At 27.3% G+C, this 23,148-nt stretch overlaps 1 protein-coding gene across 4 annotated transcripts in view; it reads left to right on the top strand.

The window, feature by feature from the left end:
- LOC142322053 (uncharacterized) overlaps positions 1-23,148 on the top strand; it is an 850,063-nt gene that overhangs the window by 212,749 nt on the left and 614,166 nt on the right. The window contains exon 1 of one of the 4 annotated variants that reach the window (XM_075360676.1): positions 2,105-2,336. The exons of 2 other annotated variants lie outside the window; for them this stretch is intronic. The gene's annotated coding sequence lies outside the window, so the exon portion shown is untranslated. Of the gene's footprint in view, positions 1-2,104; positions 2,337-23,148 lie in introns of those variants that run through there. One more of the 4 variants, XM_075360678.1, reaches the window with a different exon arrangement.

Genomic DNA, 23,148 nt, shown 5'->3' with positions numbered 1-23,148 from the left:
TCATCAGTTAATTTACAATATTGAAATTTTCCTGTCATATTATAAAAATTATTTTTTTATATCTTCAGCTGAAAATAATTTGTCATGTTGTTTAAAAACAATATTTTTTCAACAATCTAAATGTATTTAATCCTGAATATAAATAATTTGTATTAATTTCTGAATTTTAATATTGAAATAAATATAAGATAAGAAACATCTACTGAGAACTATTTACGAGGTATTTTTATGTTTGTCAAAGTATACTCTGCATCTTATGTTGTAATTTTAAATTGCATTGTTTAACGGGTCATTAAATGTGTAACACAATTCTATTTTAGGAAAATCCTGAGTCTGCGATATAATCAGTTCTAAAACATCAAACTTTTTGAAACATTTACATGTAATTTCAAATTATTTTAGTTTTAATAATTTAAATTTTTTTAATTAAAAACGAAAAGAAACTACACAAAATGGATAGCCGAAAGTAGATTTACAATTAATTTTGCTTTATAAAATCTTTCTTTATTATTCTTTTTGATTAGTGTCAAGCAGTATTTAAAGTCTTTATCGTGTGTAGTATTTACGTCAAGTTAATAATATTTAAAAAAGAATAGAACTGGATTATTTCATTAAATTTCATTACGAAATATAGTGTTTAAATGCGTATTTAATATTTTAATAATTATTATTATTTATAATTTAAATTAGATTAATAGTTTATTTCTTATTTTTTGCTTAGTTTAACCTTATTAGTAATTAAATTTGTAAAGGTTATTACAATAAGGATAGAATCTGAGGAAAGGCAAGTTGAAATGAAATGAGAGGTGAGAGATGGATATCTTCTTTGCTTTTTAATATTTATCTACAAATAAAAAATAATTATGTTAAGTTTTTCGGATGATATTATTCGATTGGTTGAAATGAGCAGTAGAAGAAATAAGAAACAGTAGAAAAAATTAGTTTGCGGCAGAATTTTGTAAAAATATCCTTGTAGGAAGTTTGATGATGAATTATATATTAACGCATCCGGAAAAAGTGAATTTGGTTTTCGATGGTAAAAGTAGTAAAGGAAGACAAGGAATTAAATAGACGAAACAGGTAATTGAGTCATAGATTAAAAGTATTTTGAAAGAATATATAGAGAAGAATAGAAAATTCCACAATTTAACAATTTTTAAATTCAATTTATTTAATGTTTTGAATTAGTAAGGTTTCTTACTTGTATAAATGAAATGATTAATTGGGTTATATTTGCTACTATTTTTCCTTGTTTCCCACGAGTTTTTGAAAAACTCGTTCAGCGAATAACTTGTTCACTGTTTTTGAAAAGTAGGTTTGTATGTAACTTATTTAAATGCAAAACTACGCACAAATTATTATCCTGAACAATTTTCTCAGTAGTGACGTTATTATATTAGAGGTGGTTGGTAATGATACGTGAGTACTTGATTTATGTAATATGGCTAGTTTCTTTCCCTCAATATAATACACTAACGGCTTATCATGAAATAACTACATAAGATTAAACGATAGAACTTAAAATAATCCTACATATAATGACGAACTAGAAGCAAGGTATAAAGATATAAATTAATGATTAAGGTTTTCAGATCATGTTTACAATTATTTTAGTTTTATTTATAATCAGAAAACTTTTTTAATTTCGTAATATTGAAAAAATGTGTTTTTGCGCAGTCAAGTTTTCAGATTAAAGTATAAATTTAGTTACACGATTCCACACCAATATTTCTTTTAAGTTATAAAAACAAAAATGTTTATTTAAAAAAATAAACAGATAGAATCGGTTAAAAACAATATAAGTTCAAAGTGCGTTACGTAACAGATAATAAACCTATTGCTAAACGGTACGACAGCTGCGTAATAATTAGGTCTGTAGATATAAAAATCTAAAAGTATGATACATGACAATGTAGACGCGTGCAGAGGTAACAATAACAACATTCGTGGAAAAAGAAACAACAAGATCGCACATATCTCCTAGTATATGGTAGGTAAAAGGATGATACGAGGGAATTGTTGGTATAGGACAGGTGTGTAAAGTTGGGTACACTGCCGCCAGGTAGCGTCTTGCTTGGCAAAGCAGTGCCACGGTAGGTCGCGGTCGTGGTAGGGTTGTAGAATACGGCAGGCCAAAGCGCGCGATACATGTTGCCGGTATCTAATACCACTGCTAATATTGTTCCTCATATCGTTATTATTTTTTTTTCGATAGTGATAGTGAGTGATAACAATTTTTCATGCGTGTGGAGGTGATATTATCTGTGATTTTGGAATGTGTATATATTATTTTCTTTAAGTATGGATATATTAAATCAGTTTTAATTTATTTACCGGTAAGCATTTATTTATTTTTACAATTTTTGTTGTATTTGTTTTACATTTAAATTATTTTATTTTATTCACAGTCATCGAAAGTTTTGTTGTTTTTTTTACACACTGCAATTTTCTTTCCGATTAACGTTAAAGTCAATAATACAAATAAGTGTGATAAATCATATCATTAATTTATATCTGCTAAACTATATTTTAAGATCTCAGTAATACTGATTTTGCTATTTTATTTTTTATATTATGCTTTACTTTTGACATTGCATATCTACTAATTTTTTTTTTTTTTGTATATTCGCTCAGATTAACACAACCTGAAAACAAAAAAAGTTTTGGTAACTTTCCCAACTCGTGCGACAATACGATCTGGCATTCTGTTAGAGCCAGATTTATCTCGTACCTCTCCCCCCATATTACTAAAATTCTAATGTCAATTAATCAATCGTCTCCTTACTATAGTACTGAGATAGCTAATAAACTTACATAGCTTATGTTTAAATATTACTTAACACTTAAGTAATATGGTAGTGTTGTTAAGACAGTGTGGAAAAAATTTTGTATTTAATTTTTGTGAGCTACATAAACTCATATTTATTTTTAATAATTTTAGGTTAAGTTGCACTTTATTATTCGGTATACCCGAATTTATTTTACGGTTAATATTTTACTCTTAAACTACATGCCTACAAGACATACGTAATTTACCATTATTAATAATGGATCACACATTTTTTATTAAGTTCATAGAGAAAAAAAATTATCAGTAGTTTTTCGTAGTTATTAAAACTACAGTACATAAATAAGAAATTGTTCGTAATAAGTCTCACTTTGCATAATAACTCTGTTTAACGTAGTTTGGATGGTTTATATTATTAACCTAATAAAGGACGATTGCCATAAAAATTAAAAAAAAAACAAAATAGTTCATGAATCTTATTTTTTGATTTTATTTATCTGTTAAAAAGTATTTTTGTCAAACATAACTTTTTTTTAGGTTACCGTTTATGTTATTTAGTTGTAAATTTTACCTTCCTGACATCATAGCTGATGAGCTATACTGCAAGAAGGAAAGTAAAAAAATGGGGTAATCAATCAAAAAATGGGGTGTGGGGTTTTGTACTTCTTAATTTCATGATCCAGGTACCCCAAAAAACAAAAGAAAAGTTGTAGGGTTATACACTTACACAAGTACGTATGTAAGTATGTAGCGTGTTTGAAGCTTAATAACTATTGACTGAATAAGCCGATTTTGATGAACTTTTGTACGGAAACGCGTGTACATGGAGCAATTTGTCGATAAAAGTTTGGTCTCAATATCTCCAAGGGGGTAGGGAAGATTTTTTTGGGATCAATTTTCTCAAAACTTTGCAAATACAACCCCACTTTATATTAACTTCAGCATCTTAAACTCTTGCTAGCTTATGTACCTTTTTTTTAATTTTGCCTTAAAATTTTCCCCTCCCTAAAAATTGAATATCTTTTTATTTATTGCATTTTTTTATTTTTTCCTAGGCACATTAGTAATGCAAGTGAGAAAAAAATTCTTAAGAGGCAATATTGGCGATGGGGAAGCCGATCTAAGTTTAAAAATATTTTTAATACTTTTAATCATGTATCGTTATTATTTTTTCACTATGTCAGAATGAATAACTAAGGCCAGGAAATTATAACAGTCTTGTTATCAGCTTTTTTTCCTATATATAATTTTTAATAACGGTAATTAGTTGCACTTAATATTATGTTATATAACTGTTATACTTGTAGCAAACACATTTATAAGTGTGTGTGTGTGTGTGTGTGTGTGTGTATTAACGTACATACAATTAATATATCCAAATCTTAACAAAAATTTATTTTAAACTTTTTTCCCATAATCCTACATTTTTTTGTGAGATTAAACATCGTAACCGAATATTTTTGAGATCGTGTTTTATTCAGTTATTTTTACACAAATTCGAGACTTACGTTTTTTTATATCTTATAATATGGAAAAGCTTTTTAGAATTTTATACGGTTTTTCTCACTGATTATTTATTTTTGAAAACGATAAAGATTAAAGGAAATAAATATTTTCAAATAACCAAATCTATTACATTACTTTTTACCGTTGATTGAACAGAATACTTAATTTAATAATAGTAATTAATGTAACTTACAGTAACTCAATCAGTATAACGATCGACCTTTATATAATGTCCCCTGTTCAAGTCCCGATTAGGATTGTCATTTTTTTCATCAGTAACCATTTTCTGTATAACATTAAGAATTATTTAGTAATCAGCCACTAAGAAGAATTATTAAAAAATTCATTGTTGATATTTATTATATTTTATTAACCCGTAATTTATAATAAAATATTATTATTATTATAAATTCTAGTTTCATGTTCTGTCAATATAATTATTATTAATATTCCTTCTATGTAATACTATGTTCTTTTCTCAAGGATAATTTTATTGCTGAGCTAAATTAGATAAATTATCACTTGACTAGCAGTACTACCAGAGATCAATGGTAATAGTTACCCTGATTGAAGCCATTTATCCGTACGTAGGTCAGTGAACCTTACCTAATGTTACAAGTTTGTAATTTTATCTTATACATAATGATTGCTGTTAAACACCATAAGTAATATAACTGTTCCACAATTTTTTTTAAATATTTTAAACAAATGCTTTTATATAACTTCAAAAAAAGAGATTAATTCAACCTTTTTTTATTCTTCAATTTTGTTCTTTAAGCCTTACTCTCGATTAAATAATTTTGATAAATCCTTTAATTTTTTTTAGAAATTTCTTTTTAGAAACCTCATTTATAGGTTAACATCAGTTGATATCGATAAAACTTTTTTTAATGAAGAATTAGTTACATAAATTTTATATTTTGTTAACCGTCATCATTACGTAGTATAGAATTGTTATAGCGTAATCTAAAACATTTAAACATTTTCACATGAAACTACAAGAAAATTTGTATAAAAATTTAAGGTGAAAAAAATTTTCTTGTTAAAAAAATTTAACTTTTTTTTTTTTAAATGTTTCTCTAGAAACTTTTGCAAACGGATTGTTTTACCACTTTTGGAGGAAAAGTACAATATTACTTTCGGTCGCATGGAGCGAGTGGGAGGGATAAAAATGAATTTTCTTTACGTTTTTAGGTATGAGGAGTAAGAAAATAGCATTCACTTAAATTGGGGTTTCCTTTACATATATATAGGCTTTGTGGCTTGAAAATCTCTAAAACTACTCGATCAGTTTCATTAAAATATAGGTATGCTCTAGTAGTAAATCTGAAGTTGTGAATGTGAAAATTTTCTGAATATTAGTTGAGTTTTTCTTGAGTTACGCTCAATTAAAGGTTGAAAACATTTGAGAGGGGCAAGTAGAGGTGCGGTTCGTTGTGATGCTGCAAGTTGGAACGTTGACGCTTCTTTATCTGCCTTATCTATTGTTAGTAATACTAAACCAAATTAAAATAAAATATTAAAATCAGATAAAATTAACGAAAAGTTGGTCTTCTTCCTGCTGCGCAAAACTGCAAAAGAGTGAAGTAAATTAAGCAGATATTCTGTATTGATATATATATATATATATATACACGTAGTAGACAGTTAAAAGTTAGTTCCTTCCATAAAACTATAAGATTACTATATATATATATATATATATATATATATCGGTTGATACATAAGTGTGATCAAAATTTTAAGCTTTTTAATGTTAAAAACAGAATACTTGTATTACTTCTTTCTATGAAATAAATTATTCGATTGCATTTAAATAATTCTACATCCTTTCCCCTTCAAAGAAATTAATAACCTTGAACATTACTCGAACAAAATTGTAAGACTAATTCTACTAGAGAGCTAGAATTTAAAAAAATTAATACTTATTTATTTTGAGTGTGCCGGTGAGTAGTTTTTTTTTTCATCTAATGTTTAAACATACTTAATATCATCATCTTACATTACCAATCTCCATAAGACAGGTGTTTGAAACACGCCGACGACTTAAAAAGATGCCGAGCGATTCTGAGATTTTATCTTTTCCAAGCGTTATACAATTCTTACTTAAAAATACAGATATCAAATCCATAATGGTGAATTTTATGTAGTTATTTTTATTTTTTATTTAAGTGGTGCTTGCAATGCCACAAATGCAAAGATATTTTTATGCCATTATTATTATTTTTATTCCTCATGTGTACATTGCAATCTGTTCAGTTACTGAACATTAAGCAACTTCTCCACCACGGCCCAACGAGATGAGGATGATTTTTATGACATGTAAATGAGGTGTAATCTTGTACTGAGTCAGGCCGACCATTCCTGAGATTTACAGTGTAGTTAATTGACGGATTTACAGAGTGATTCACATAATGTTACCAGCGCTTTCTGAGCTCATTCTACAAGCGAAAATAAAGAAAAACTTTTTTGTTGCAAAAATAACATGTTTTTAGACAACTTCTATGTTACGTAGGAAATTATTAAAACTAGTGGAGATATGGCTCTGAAACCTGTTTTATTCAATTTTTCAAAAACGACAAGAAATCATCAGTGTACCCTTAATTTGGGTTCCTAGAATTTTGGTATGGTTTTATTTCACACTTTGCCCAGGAATCAGAGCGAAATTTTTCGCTAGCCGTAACTCTCTAACGAAACGTTTCCGGACCCATGTTTAAACGAACGTTTTGCATTACTTTTCTTGTAGAATGATCTCGGAAAGCGCTGTTAACACTACCTGAAATTCCCTGAATTTGAATATTTATTTAAAATTCGATGAATTTGATAAAATTTTGTAAACTAATAATTACACAACGTGTAATAAGTATTTTAACAATTATCTAACAAGTATCGTACTTTCACATGTAGTATATGAAACAAAAATGGTTTTATTATTTTCAAATGGGAAAAAAAAATTGAAAATATTATCCCTTTAATAAAAAATAGTCAATTATGATTAGTATTTCTTCGTTCCATTCTAAAATGATCAATCAACTAGTAATTAAAGGTTTAATTAGCTTTTGAGCTGATAATTCTACGACTGCCCGATTATGCAGTTCAAGGTGTAAATCAATTCTTGAACGACTTAAAACGTAATTTTTATGTACGAGTAGATTAAACATAAAAGTTAAATTGTAACATAATAAAGTTAATTAAACTTTAAAGTTACATTTTAGTGTAACCACTTAAAATCTACATTATTTTATAACGTTTTTTTATGAAATGTTTTTTCATTCTCTTAATATTCATTTCTATTTTATTAGTTACCGAAAACAATTTATAAACGAAGGCAGAATTTCTAGTTATTACGATACAAATAATAAACGTAGATACGACACAATACAACAATATACGACGCAATTAATAAACGTAGACATTCTGTCTACGTTTATTAATTGTACGTTATTAAATGTACGTTTATTTATTAATTGTTGTTTTCAACAATTACTAAACGGTTTATAACGGTGTAAATTTTACATTGTATTATAGGCCTTTATTACCTGTTAACTGAAGAATAAAATGTAAAAACGTTCTACAAAGAAAACAGAACCAGTGGTTAGCAATTTACGAAGGTCGTGTACATATTAATTGAAGTATTAATATTGCTGTTTAAGAAGTACGCTTGCGTGAGTCTTTTTATGTGAAAAATAGATATACTGTAAAATAACAATATTTAAATGTATTGTGTGAAGTTCTGAACAAAATTAACAATAATAAATAAAATAATAATAAACAGATTACAAATAAAAAAATAAATAATGTAGAAAATTCACTCGTAAATGAAAAATTCTACCATTCTTCTTTCAAATTTTCAATTACTTAAATAAACGTCTAGTTCTAAAATATACTGATAATTTTATACATAAACTAAACATACCTTTGTTTAAAAAACACGTTGTTTATTGTTCTTTTTTAATCTCCATATCTTCTAGAGTATCTCAAATTGCTGTAATTAAATAATAATAACCTTGCTATTGTTTCGTTTAGCTGATAATATTTATTTTTGTCAGTACATATTTATTTTTAACAACATATTAATTAGCTTTTACATGTTTTAAAAAGGTGAATAAAGACTAATTTATTCATTTCAAAAAATCATTGTGTGAATTATAATAATACGTATTATTACGTAAGTAAAATGTATATATATACAGTCAGCACAGTAAAATACAGTTCTTGTTCTCCACTACATGCATAATGTCTTTCTTGAAAATAAAGATCCAGCTTACTAGCTTGCTTCAAATTTACACTCAAAATTGAAACGGAAATAATTTTATTCCCTAATCAATTTTCTGGCAAATTTCGTACAATTTTATTTACTTCTTTAAGATGTGAATCTAAAAAAATATAATGAAAAATGAATTTAATTAGTCCTGTTTTTGACAAAACCCAATTTCACATCCTTATAAATATTTTATTTATTTATTTATTTTTTTAAATTTAATATGAATATCATTCCTTTGAGGATTTTTTAGTGTTTAAAAAAGTATCCCAACAGATGCAAATTTAAAAAAAATACATCCGTAAAACGTAATGTTTTATTTTAAATTTGTGTTACTTCGTACTTTTTTTATAAGAAAAATGTATACTTCAACCTATTAAAATACTGTCACATAGAATATTTTAACTAAATTTTATAATACTTAAGAAAGAGTATCTCTCACTCACTGAACACACGACTAGAAAAATAATGAAATTTTTATAATTTTTTGATTGCTTTTTGTTTACTAGTAGATCTGCAATATTTATTTATAATACTTTCTTAATTTAAGAAATTAAAAGGGTAAAAAGATAAAAAGTTGATATAACTTTTATCCAGCGAATGTTTAATTTTTACGCTCTATACTAACATTGAGAAAGTTATAATTATTTTTTTCAGCTTTTTACAACATATAGATATTTTGGTTTCTGTGAACGAGTTCATATAATGTTAATAATACTTCTTTCTATGATAGAAAATGATAAGTTTATTTATTTCTTTTCTATTTTTACTTGCTTTTCTTTAACTCATAATTTTTTTCACGTTTGTCCTCAAATCTTGTATCCTTAATTTAACATACTTCCTGACATTGCCTATTGATGAAATTTTGCACAGTTACTAAGGTGGATGGCATTACAATATTCTACCATTTGCAAACAGCCCTCGTACGGGGATAAATTGATGGTGCTGGTGTAAAAAAGTGAAAAACCTGTAAAACGTCTATGCAGGGTTTTAGAGGTCGCAGATGACAAATCCGATAGCTACTTGACATTAAAAAAATGACAAAAACTTGGTACTGGAGTTTTCGTGGTTTCGAATTTGACAACAACAACATTTCATCATTCATATATATATTTATATATATATGTGTGTGTGTGTGTGATGTTGATGATGTGATATGTATATATATATATGTGATGTTATGTTATGTTTTGAAATTCATACTAACTGCAATGTATCATAATAATTTGATTAAAGTATGACTAAAAAGTATAAAGCAAGCTTTTAAACATTTTTTAAAATTCTTGTAATATTATCTGTTTTTAATCTACGTAACACACTATTTAATACAAGGTAAAAAATTTCTGTTAGAATGATATTGTTCGTTTAGAGCCAATATTTTTTAACAAAGCAATTGGATTTTCACCTATATATTGGTGGCTCTAACTTGCATCACCGTAATCGCTTCGGCAAAGAAGAGAACAGGAAAAAGCTTCATTTTTTATTTTGCCGAGGTAGTTTCGTTACAATTTTGAGAACGGATATGATTTGGTTTTTCGGGAGTGTCTTGTGTCTGAGGTCAGTTCGCCTACAAAGACAGGTTATGGTTCATGACAGACTGATAAAAAAGTATCATTAATTGTGTTATTAAAATCTTTTTTAACATATGACTAAAGAATACAAACTGTTATATTTGAATCATTAATAATAAAAATCAATTTTCCAAATTACCTGTTCGATTGCTATACACCAGTATTAGAACATTTTGCTATATGGTGTTATTTATTTTATCATTGAATAAGCTTTTGCTAATGAACTTTTTATAGGATGTCATATATTTTTACAAAATTCGTTTGGCAAAAACAACCCGTGACATACATTTTTGAAAATCAAAAAGTACGAAATTTGTTTCAAAACAAAGATAAGAAAATCAAACAATTTTTTATTATAATTTTGCTTATAATCAATTTCTTTAATACTCTTAAAATTAACGATGATATATTATTGGTTGAAGTAAAATAATCTTATATACTACGTCAGTGGTACACTGTAGTGGACTGTGGAATACTGTAGACTGTAATAAATAGATAAAAAATATAATACAAGCTTAAGACATCAAGGTCAAAGATTAAAGCGAGACAATACTAAAACTGTTATATAAAATAATAAAAATACAGCCTTAATATTCACATTAAACTACTAATAATTTATACGTAGCAATTATATATATATATGTGTGTGTGTGTGTGTAATTACCTTATATATATATATATATATATATATATATATATATAATTTTATGTTTTGTTTTGATGTTGGAACAATAGACGTAAAATTGATTTCACTCGATTTACTTGAAGTTTTTACAACTCAGTTATTTTAAATAATACCCAAATACACCCATCTGTAATTAACAGATTTATCGACTAAATAACCATTTATTTATTCCTATAGAATACACATACAAATGCTCATTTACCTACACATATTATCGACACATTTAATGGTGAATCAAAGTAAATATGTTAAACAAGTTTTCGAATACTTATAGTGTTCTTTAACTACGATAGGCTTTTGTAAAAATTACACTGTAATTTTAATTATATAATAAGGGGCTTTGTTTAATAAACTGGTTACTTATATTTCATCCCATTATTTAAGGTCTATTATTGAGCCGCTTGCACTAGCTTAAAGGGCGATAATTACGGTCCTCTTAAAAGAATATATATTTAGAAATTTTTATTTGATTAGATATCAATTAAAATATTTGAAGAAAATAGCGTGAGAATTCCGTCTTAAATTTAATAAGTTCTTTATAGGAATTTCTTAACAGAAATTATAAATATGTATATCTTTATAAACTAAAGTTTCTAACTTTTCCGGTATTTTCATAGAGCTTAAAAACGTTTTCTGAGAGATACAGTTGAAAATTATTATTAATAACAATTTTAATTATTTTCTTATTAAAGATAAAAAAGTCCTGAATCAAGAAAACTCCAACAGGCACCTGAAGACTAATGAAATGTTACAAACAAACTCTATAAAGATTTTTTAAACTACCTATAAAATTAGCAAAAGATAAATTCTGTGATAATGAACTCTTTCTAAAAAGAGGTAAAATATATTTTTTTTTTTTGTAAAATAGTTTCATAAAACCGAATCATTTCGGTTTTAATAGCTTTCTAATATGATAAGAACATTTCTCACTTAATAAACTATTTTTAAATCTTTTAATAAACTATTTCCATTGTGATAGCGTCTCATTTAGAAAAGATTTTACTGAAAAGCCCCAAATTGATAGGTTGGAAACAAATATACAAATATCCTGTTTATTTGGTACAGATCCTGTTTTATTAGTACAAACGTTTGAAACTGTTTTCATTCTAACACATCATTTAATAGAGGCCTACAACATAAAGAAATAGGTATAATGTTTTTTAACTTTTTTATTTCGGTAGAACTCCAAAAAATAAAAAATAAGTTTGGTAATTTTCTGATCGCTAGCAATACAATAGAGTACAGAAAAGTAAAAATCACTCCACTAAATGTTAATAACAGAAGCTGCTTAACATTCACACAGAAAACGAAGTAAGAGAAGTATAAGAAAATAATGAAAAAAAAACAATTTTTATTATTTTTAAGATTAGTATTTACCAGTGATCCGCCGTCAGTGCTGTTTAATACTGTAGTAGATTGTATAGACTAGGTAATCTGAATAAAATTAAAATAATGACAGTAAACAGTTTACAAATAAATAGATTATAACTTATAAGCGTATAGCTTATAAGTTATAAGTGTTAACTGTATTAACAGTTTATAAATAGTTAACAGTTTACTGTTTATACTCATATTTAAATTAATTTTTTTTGTCATCAATATATTATTTTAATTTAATGTAACTTTCGTGATCTTTTCCTGTATAAAACCGATAACCTAAGTCTGCACTTAATCTTTTTTATGTATTTTACCTTCAATAAGGTTTTTTAAAATAATTACTTAATAATATCTCTTTTTTATACCTATAATATTTTTTTTTTTTTAATGATAATATAATAAAATAGTCTATTCCGTTTTTTTTTTCAATAAATATATTTAAGATTTTCAATGAAAATAGAAAAAATATCCTGTGGACACCACATAACTACCTTGTACGCCTATTAAATTACATATTAACATTTAAAAAAAATGAAAAGTACATAAAATTATATTTCATTAATAACATTTGATATTTTGTCATACTTTTTTTTATTGTTATTATTGAATTATTATTTATTGTATTTTTTTTTTTACAATCGGAGGTTAATATTAATTAATAAATCAATATATTGAAATTAAAAAAGAAGTTATAAAAAAGGAGATGAAGTAGGATTCGAACCGATGTGCCTTCTCCTTTTAAGATCCAAATATTTCATTAATTAAAATTTTATTTTGTTATAACTCTGGAACCAATGAAAATAAGTACCACTTATTGTATATATCGTTAAAAAGCTCACAACGAGGGCTTATTACCGCAGTTAAGAAAAAGTCCAAAATCCGAATTTTTTTTAATTTTGGGCTTTTTTGGATACTTTTCGTTCAGTTGATTGCAATCAAAAGGAGAGGTGCAGATCTAGATGTTACAACAGTCCTAAATCCAAAATTTCGATATCCTATGGCTAATCATTTTTGAGATACATACGATACGTACGTATGTACAGACGTCTCGGCGAAACTAGTCAAAATGATTCAGGGATGGTCAAAATGGATATTTCCATTGAAATCTGAAAACTGAAATTTTTCACCATCACAATACTTGCTTTACTTCCTACAAGGAAGTAAAAAGATATTTTCATTGCCAGACATAATTTTTTTTTTTATATTATTATTTTTTTTTTCTATCACATTATTTATTTACCCATGAAATTTTTTAATTAATTTTAGTTTGAGTATTTATTTTCCTTATTTATTCAAACTGATTTTTTTTTACTATTTTACTCGCTCTTTCTTCTGAATTACTTTTCTTTTATTTAATAAAATCTGTTTTTTATTTTTTTTTTACTATTATCCTCATCAAATTTGTTAATTAATTTTCATCGCTTTTTGTTACATGAAATGATAAATATATATATATATATATTTCATGAATCATATATATATATATATATATATGATATATGATTGATTGATATATATTTATATATATATATATATATATATATATATATATATATATATATATATATATATATATATATATATATATTCTGAATTATTCAGAATTATAGTCTGGCCTTATAGCCAGACTATAATTCTTCGAACCCAAATTTAGATGTAAATTTAGGGATTTTATATGAAATCTAATGAAAAATTGAATAAAATAGGTTCCAGAACAGTATTTTTAGTACTTTTTAGAAGTTGGTGTAAAAGACAAAAGATTAGAGTTGAAAAACTCACTATTTTATGTTTGGCGTAAAACAACTTTGTTAAATGAAGATTAAACACCTAAAAGTTTTAAACGAACTTGTACAGAATTTAATTCTGAGTATAATTCTGAGATTAATGTGACTGATTATTCTGTAATCTTATTCTGATTAATTCTGTAATTCTGAATGACTGTATAATTCTGATTAATGATTTTGTGACTAACAGAAAAAGTTTGGTTTTAATTTTTTTTTTAATTCAATATTTTAACCTTCCACAGAAAACTTTCGGAACTTTTTTAGTGTACGAATTCCTTTTTCACATTGACAGAGAACAAGCAAACGAGGTTAAAAATATGTTACAGCTACGTAAGGACTATATATTTTATCTATTAAAGACGTGATGATGCAAACTATATGTATAACTATATTACATTTTATTTTTATAAAAAAATGTATTGGAAAATTCTAACGTAGTAGAAGTTAATAAAATGGCTTAATACAAACAAGACAAAAAATCTTTATGGCGGAGATGTAGCGTCTCTGCCTTTCATCCGGAAGTTCTAGGTTCGAGTCCCGTTCAAGCATGGGATTTTTTCACAAGCTGCAAAAAATTCATTTTTTATCATCCATCGGTAGCTGTTACAGGGTGCCAGTCAGAATAAAGCGAAATATAGAACAGTGAATTGCTGTTCTGCTTTGTCGCCTTCAAATCAATTACAGATATTCAACGCATCTATTCATTATTCCGAGGGAATTGTAGATATCTAACTGTGTCAAAAAAGAAGAGACCTACGGGTCATAATTTCATTCCAAAATTGGTTTGTAATCAATGATGTTCATTTGTGATAAAATATAATATGAAATGGGTAATGTGATAAAATAAGTGTTGTATAATTTTCAATAATTTTGAAATTTAATTTATTGTTCCATAACATCGGGAAAAATTTAGAATAGTATTATTTTACTTGCCGATCAGAGTTTTTGTTGAACTGTGGTAAATTTTATTTCGTTATTGAAATTTATCTTTAAAAAGACTGAAAAAAATTTAAAGAAAATAATACCCAATTTATTATAAATTGGACAATGGAACAAGAATAATTTTTAAGTACAAGCATATATTATAGGACGTATTTTTATAGGTGTTTGCGCGTTTTACACTGCTAAAAAAAGTTATTATTTACTTATTTATCTTTGTTAAATAGATCTGCTGTGTCCAAAATATTAAAGTAAACTTTCAAACTACGATAGCAAAATATATTATATTAAAACAGGTATAATTATAAATTTCAGTTTAGCTCTAAATTAACATCATTTTTTTCAGCCACTCAACTCCCGGCGGGGTAGCACAATACGTCTTGTGGATCTCTCTTTTATGCTCGCTGCGGGCAGTTCTTAATTAAATGTTCAACAGTTTGGCCAAACTCAAAACCAATGTAATTGAAATACCCCATTCATCCATAAAGTAATTACGATTAAGTAATTAAATTAATTGTACTTATGTTAAAACGTTATAAAAATAGTAAGACGATGATATTTTCTTTACTTTTTATTAATTTTTTTAAAGAAAATTTAGTAATGAAATTAGATTAAGAACAACAAACTTTAACAGAAAATTGATTGAAAATCAAAAGATCTTTCGATTCTATAATATTTTTATGAGAGAGTTAATTAGTTTCAGATTCATTAGCAATGATATGAGGCTACAAGTATAATTTAAAAATTTTATTTAGTTGTTTTTTTTTCGTTTAGTTGTGTCGTATAAAAAAAGAAGTGCTCTAGCAGTGATAACTCGACCTGTTATTGTCTTTTGTTCATAATAAAGTTTATTCAAGTTTATGAAAAAATAAATTATTATTTCACTTTATTATTACTTTTTCTGTTTTAATAATTAAAAATCGTGAGTTTATTAAAGTTTTCACGTCGGTTTTAACTACCTAATTTTTCTAAAATCATATCAAAATGAGTGTTATTAAAAATACCTATCGTGGTTTTCATTTAATATAAATTTACAAGAAAAGTTTTTGTATACGTATGAATGGAAAAATTTAAATTTAATAACAGTAAAAAAAATTTAATTTCTAATGAAATGAATCTTCTCTTCTAAACAAAAAAACCACGGTATGTTTGTTTGTTTTTTTGTATGTGCTCACATTTTTACTTCCTCGTTCGAAGAAAAGGAAGTATTGTGATCGCGAAAAATTTCGGTTTTCAGATTTCAACGAAAATATTCGTTTTTTGGCAATCCCATTGAATCCAATTTGACTAGTTTCGGCGTGACGTCTTTACGTACGTATGTATCTTGCCTAACTCAAAAACGATTAGCCGTAGGATGTTGAAATTTTAGATTTAGGACTGTTGTAACATCTAGTTGTGCACCTCCCCTTTTGATTACAATCGACTGTCCAAAAAAGCCCAAAATAAAAAAAAATTGATTTTGGGCATTTTCTTAACTGCAGTAATAAGCCCTTGTTGAGAGCTTTTCAACGATTTATCATAAGTGGTTCTTAGTTTCATCGGTTCCAAAGTTATAGCCAAATAAAATTTTAATTAATGAAATATTTGGATGTTAAAAGAGGGAGGCACATCGGTTAGAGTCCGACTTCATCTCATTTAATTTACCTTTTTTTTAATTTAAATATATAGATTTATTAAAAATTATTAACCTCTGCAGAAAAATTTTTACGATAAACAATATTTGTAAAATACTTAATATTCTCCCAAACATGAGGATACGAACCCGTCGAGGTTTCAGGAAGTGGAGCCGCTTGGCTTGACGGCTGGGCGAGTGAAGCGAGCCCTGTCACCCTGACATAAGGGCTGGCTCCTTTCCACGACACAAGGGTTCCTTTATTTGTTAATTTTTATTGTTTATCTTCATTAACTTGCTAAATATTTACTTAATTCAACAAACATATTGTATATTTACTTGTATCATCCCTCGTTCCAACAAATAAAATATAAAAATTCTTTCAGCTGGTAAAGATGAAGTTACAATAACGCACTAAGATTCCTATAATATTTATAAAAAAATATTTTATCGTGTACAATCGAAAGAATTTTTTGTGCATACTCCATTATTAACAGCTTAGTTTTTATAGCTATCTACACTTTTAAGTTGGACATAAGGTGGAATAGTCTTATTTCTTATTTGCCACAGGAACGAAACGATCAACGACTGAAGCAAAATATTGATTTGCGTATTATTAAAAATATTCATAGAGTGTCATTTATTACAAAAACACTTTAAGCATTGTGAAATAATAAACGTAATACCTTTAAATACCAAAGTCCATCTTGAAAATATATAAATATACCTCATAAATTTTAAATTTTATTTGTATTTATATAATTTGGTTGATACAGGGCAATAACTTAATGCTTTCAATCGACTATGCATAAATTTCTGAAAAGCATAAAATAATTAATTGGCTCTCTGTCTCTCTCTCTCACTCTCTCACTCTCTCTCTCTCTCTCACTCGCTCACTCTCTCTCTCTCTCTCTCTCTATCTATCTATCTATCTATCTCTTGATTATGAGTACTTATTACTTCCTATCAGTTGTAGGTTTTGTAAAATTATTGATAGAAACACTTTTATGATAATAAATTAAATTAAAATAATGTCTAAAACTAATTTGTTTTTTATTTGAAGACAAATTAAAAAATAACAATGCACAAAGTAAAATTAATTAATATAACATCAATGAAAGCACTTTGTAATTGGAATAATTATAACTATTTGAAAGAATCTTGAAAATCATGTAAAATAAGAGGTAAAATCAATTGTCTTCTATATTTTTCAAACGTAAAAAAATAATAAAATTTGATGCATTACTGAAGTATGCTGTCAGTAAAACACGATTTTAAGTTAATATTTTAATAAGGAAAATTTTTTTTTATTATTATTATTAAATGTTTATTTAATAATTAATAATAACCCGTATTATCAATGTTAAAGTTTTACGATTCAATGTTTTTTTTTTCTTTTTACTGCGTAAATTACGCTAACATTGTTATATTGGCAAATTTTCAAGGTGGAATAAAATTCTCTAAGTTCAGAGATAATAGCTGAATCTAACCATTAATATAAAATAAATAGCAATTAATACGTATTGGCTTCTGTAGCTCGATTGAGAAAAATACAGATTATCTGACGTCAAATCGATTCTTAGTATGTGCTTCTTATTTCTTTCTTTCTATTATTCATTTCTTACTGGTTACTTTTAAGTTCTTAAAATTCTTCAGATCTTCAGAAGAGATACCCTTCATTTTAAACAATAAGTATTGTCCAAATGATGCTAAGCCGCACTATTGCCCACAGCAAAACAGCTGTACAGACATGTAGTTGCAAGGTCTGTACACTACGATCTATGCTAGAGTGAAGCGACTGTTATTTTTTCTAGCAAATATTCGAAGTTGTAGTAGTTGTAATAGATTTTTTTCTATTCATCATAACCCGTTAAAATTATGAAACTATGAATGTTTCCTTACAGCTCTGTTAATATACTAGATTCAGTGCAAAAAATCTCTACTTATCTTACAACTCGTAATTGAATTTAATATATATAAACCTAACAATGAAAAATTTGTTTAAATACTTAACACAACAGATAAAGCACTATTCTTAAATATATTTTAATACTAACGTTTCAATAATATCTTTTAATGAGGTATGGAGCAATAAAATTAACACTACAGGAATAAATTGAGTATTATATGCAATTTTCCGTAGTTGACAGTGTTTTAATTTTAAGAATAAAACATAAAATAACAAGGTTTACTTTTAAATAAAAGATCAGTTTTTCAATGAAAGGGTTTATAAAATATTATTTTTCAAAGACAAGTTTTTTCTTTCATGAATCATAGTTTTATAATCATATTGAAATTGGAGTTTACATGTACGAAGAGATAACACAGTAAAAAACCTTTGTATGTTTCACTTTATTCGGAGTATGCCTGTGTTAATAATTAATTGAAATGTGCAAAAGTATGTTTACAATATATTTATGTAAAAGTAACAATATATGTAAAACTTTTCGTTGAAGTTTGCATCTTCACATTAAATCAACTTTCAACTTAATTTTAAAATCATCATAAAAATTATTTTTTTTTTATGTAAAGGATATTTTTTAGTTACCTTAGAACAGTATATAATTCTGAAATTTAATTTAACTTCTGTTTATTTTTATTAATTTTACTCATAGATTTCAAACTTGTATGTTTCATAGAGATCAAAATCTAGCTTAAAATGAATAAATATTATTTACCGTCTTATATATAAAAATAAGGTACCATGAAAACTTATTGTACGGATATAATATCAAGTTTATATCAGGTGGAAGTAATGAATATTCATAGACATTATCAGTTACTCTTATTCAAATTTGTTGTTTACTGTTTTAACTGAATTACATTTATATTTATGTACTTATTTACAAGTATTATTTTAAATGCACTGATTTATGTAGCCTTCAATTTTCAATGTGACTGATTTTTTTTAAGTACGTAATTGTTTCGTTTTTAAAAAAAGTATTATTTCATCAGACTTTTGTATACATTATAAGTTTTTCTTGTTCATGAATTATGCGTACTTCATAATTTAAAATTTAAATTAATTGTTTATATTTTACAACTGCATTATTAACAAGTCATGATTAGTGTTAATTAAACGTGACTAGGTTTTTTTTTTAAATGTATTATTATGTTGTACTATTTTTAATTCAGTATTAGAATAATAAAAATTATTGGACTGATCTGTTTAAACTCTTTTCTTCTGAATGTAAGGTGTCGCTTTTATTCTTACTCTTTCTGGTTTTATTATGATTCTTTTTTTACAATTTTTACGTTGTATATTCGTTAGATAGTATATTAAGGCCAATATTTTGCAATAAAATTGCATCCAGTGTTATTTAATTTCGGTAGTCTAGAGGAAAATATATTAAATGTGTAATTAATATATTATATATAATTACAATACTTTCACAGTATTGTAATTCAGTTTCAAGAATTTTAATTCCTAAAGCGATCCAGATATTACTGAGATTCGTAAAGTCGTAGTCCTAGTATGATATGTCTGAATGTAAATGAAGTGTAGTCTTGTACAATCTCAGGTCGACCGTTCCTGAAATGTGTGATTAATTGAAATCCAACCACCAAAGAATAACGGTATCCACAATCTAGTATAAAAATCCGTATAAAAGTTGCCTTTACTAGGATTTGAACCTTAAAACTCTCGACTTAGAAATCAGTTGATTTGCGATGACGAGTTCACCACTAGACCAACCCGTTGGGTTAGTGTTTCTCTTGCTGCGTTGTGTAATCCTCAACGGACTGTTGCTCTATTTTTCTGAACCTTGATAGAAAAATTAACGCTTTATTTGAAGTATATCGCATTTATAATTTTTATAAACAATTAAAATAATCCAAACCGCAAAGTAACTACTTCTCATTTTTTTATAAATTAGGAGAATAAAAATTCTAAAAGTTCTTAAATTATAAGTTAAAAAAAATATTGTTTGTCTAATTACCCAATCCTGTTTTTACGTTTCCGTGTAGATAGCACTCTGCTATAGTGCTAGATACAGTTCTAGAAGGGAAAGTGTTGTAATCCGTCCAATTTGGGCATATGCGGTTTCCCCGAATCTTGACGTTTTGACACCTAAGAAACCCAAAAAACAGGATGGAATTTTCCGGATGTTAATGTTTGTATGTACGTGTGTGTGTTGAGTATCGACCTCTAAATCACCTTATATATCTAGAACTACTAGACCGATTTTGACCAAACTTGGTCAGATTACTTATGTAAATTGGGCATTGATGTTATTAATCTTCAACTTAAAAGATCAAGGGGGTGAGGCTGTAGAGCAAGGTGACCCTCAGTATCTCGAGATTTCGCCCAATTGTCATATTTTTCGTAGGCCCATTTGTTAACAATTAAAAAATAACAATAATGGCCAAAAAAATTATTTGCAAAATCGCATCCCCACCTTAAAATGTGATCTAAACTGTTAAAATGTGATCTATATTGTGACTTCACAGGTGAGCTGAAGAATTTAAAAAATGAATAATTTTAAAGTGTAAAAAAGTAACTCAGTCTGGTTGGGGTTCGAACTCGATCACCCGGTTGATTCGGTGCCTATTGCGTTAAGCCTCGCGGCTACAACTGTCTGCCGACCGTACAAGCGAAATTTGTTGTATATAAGTTGTGAATTACATCAGTTTAGTTAATGCCGACCGTCGCCGCTAGTACCGCCCCACCATCGTGAATTAATACGGTGTGCGCGCGCGCTTTACCTAGAATCATTGAATTAAATAGACGAAAATATATTGTATTTAAATAAAATGATAAATATTTTAAATTAAGAAATTTTGGCAATTAAGAAATGCTATAAACAGGAAGTGCAAACTGGCGAAACAAGAGTGGATTAAAGAAAAGTGTTCAGAAGTGGAAAGAGAAATGAACATTGGTAAAATAGACGGAGCAAGGAAAGTTAAGGAAAATTTTGGGGTACATAAATTAAGATCTAATAATGTGTTAAACAAAAATGGTACACCAATATATAATACGAAAGGTAAAGTCGATAGATGGGTGGAATATATTGAAGACTTATACAGAGGAAATGAATTAGAAAATGGTGTTATAGAGGAAGAAGAGGAAGTTGAGGAGGATGAAATGGGAGAAACAATACTGAGATCTGAATTTAAGAGAGCATTAAAAGATTTAAATGGCAGAAAGGCTCCTGGAATATACAGAATACCTGTAGAATTACTGCGCAGTGCAGGTGAGGAAGCGATTGATAGATTATACAAACTGGTGTGTAATATTTATGAAAAAGGGGAATTTCCGTCAGACTTCAAAAAAAGTGTTATAGTAATGATACCAAAGAAAGCAGGGGCAGATAAATGTGACGAATACAGAACAATTAGTTTAACTAGACATGCATCAAAAATCTTAACTAGAATTCTATACAGAAGAATTGAGAGGAGAGTGGAGGAAGTGTTAGGAGAAGACCAATTTGGTTTCAGGAAAAGTATAGGGACAAGGGAAGCCATTTTAGGCTTCAGATTAATAGTAGAAGGAAGATTAAAGAAAAACAAACCAACATAGTTGGCGTTTATAGACCTAGAAAAGGCATTCGATAACGTAGACTGGAATAAAATGTTCAGCATTTTAAAAAAATTAGGGTTCAAATACAGAGTTAGAAGAACAATTGGTAACATGTACAGGAACCAAACAGCAACAGTAAACATAAGAAAGAAGAACATAGAAAGAAGCCGTAATAAGAAAGGGAGTCCGACAAGGATGTTCCCTATCTCCGTTACTTTTTAATCTTTACATGGAACTAGCAGTTAATGATGTTAAAGAACAATTTAGATTCGGAGTAACAGTACAAGGTGAAAAGATAAAGATGCTACGATTTGCTGATGATATAGTAATTCTAGCCGAGAGTAAAAAGGATTTAGAAGAAACAATGAACGGCATAGATGAAGTCCTACGCAAGAACTATCGCATGAAAATAAACAAGAACAAAACAAAAGTAATGAAATGTAGTAGAAATAACAAAGATGGACCACTGAATGTGAAAATAGGAGGAGAAAAGATTATGGAGGTAGAAGAATTTTGTTATTTGGGAAGTAGAATTACTAAAGATGGACGAAGCAGGCGCGATATAAAATGCCGAATAGCACAAGCTAAACGAGCCTTCAGTAAGAAATATAATTTGTTTACATCAAAAATTAATTTAAATGTCAGGAAAAGATTTTTGAAAGTGTATGTTTGGAGTGTCGCTTTATATGGAAGTGAAACTTGGACAATCGGAGTATCTGAGAAGAAAAGATTAGAAGCTTTTGAAATGTGGTGCTATAGGAGAATGTTAAAAATCAGATGGGTGGATAAAGTAACAAATGAAGAGGTATTATGGGAAATAGATGAAGAAAGTAGCATTTGGAAAAATATAGTTAAAATAAGAGACAGACTTATAGGCCACATACTAAGGCATCCTGGAATAGTCGCTTTAATATTGGAAGGACAGGTAGAAGGAAAAAAATTGTGTAGATAGGCCACGTTTGGAATATGTAAAACAAATTGTTAGGGATGTAGGATGTAGAGGGTATACTGAAATGAAACGACTAGCACTAGATAGGGAATCTTGGAGAGCTGCATCAAACCAGTCAAATGACTGAAGACAAAAAAAAAATTAATTAAGTTTTGTGT

The sequence above is a fragment of the Lycorma delicatula genome, chromosome 3 (assembly GCF_047948215.1).
Source record: "Lycorma delicatula isolate Av1 chromosome 3, ASM4794821v1, whole genome shotgun sequence".
NCBI lineage: Eukaryota > Metazoa > Arthropoda > Insecta > Hemiptera > Fulgoridae > Lycorma > Lycorma delicatula.
Note: the sequence above shows the minus strand (reverse complement) of the source record. Positions and strands in the feature narration are given on the sequence as shown.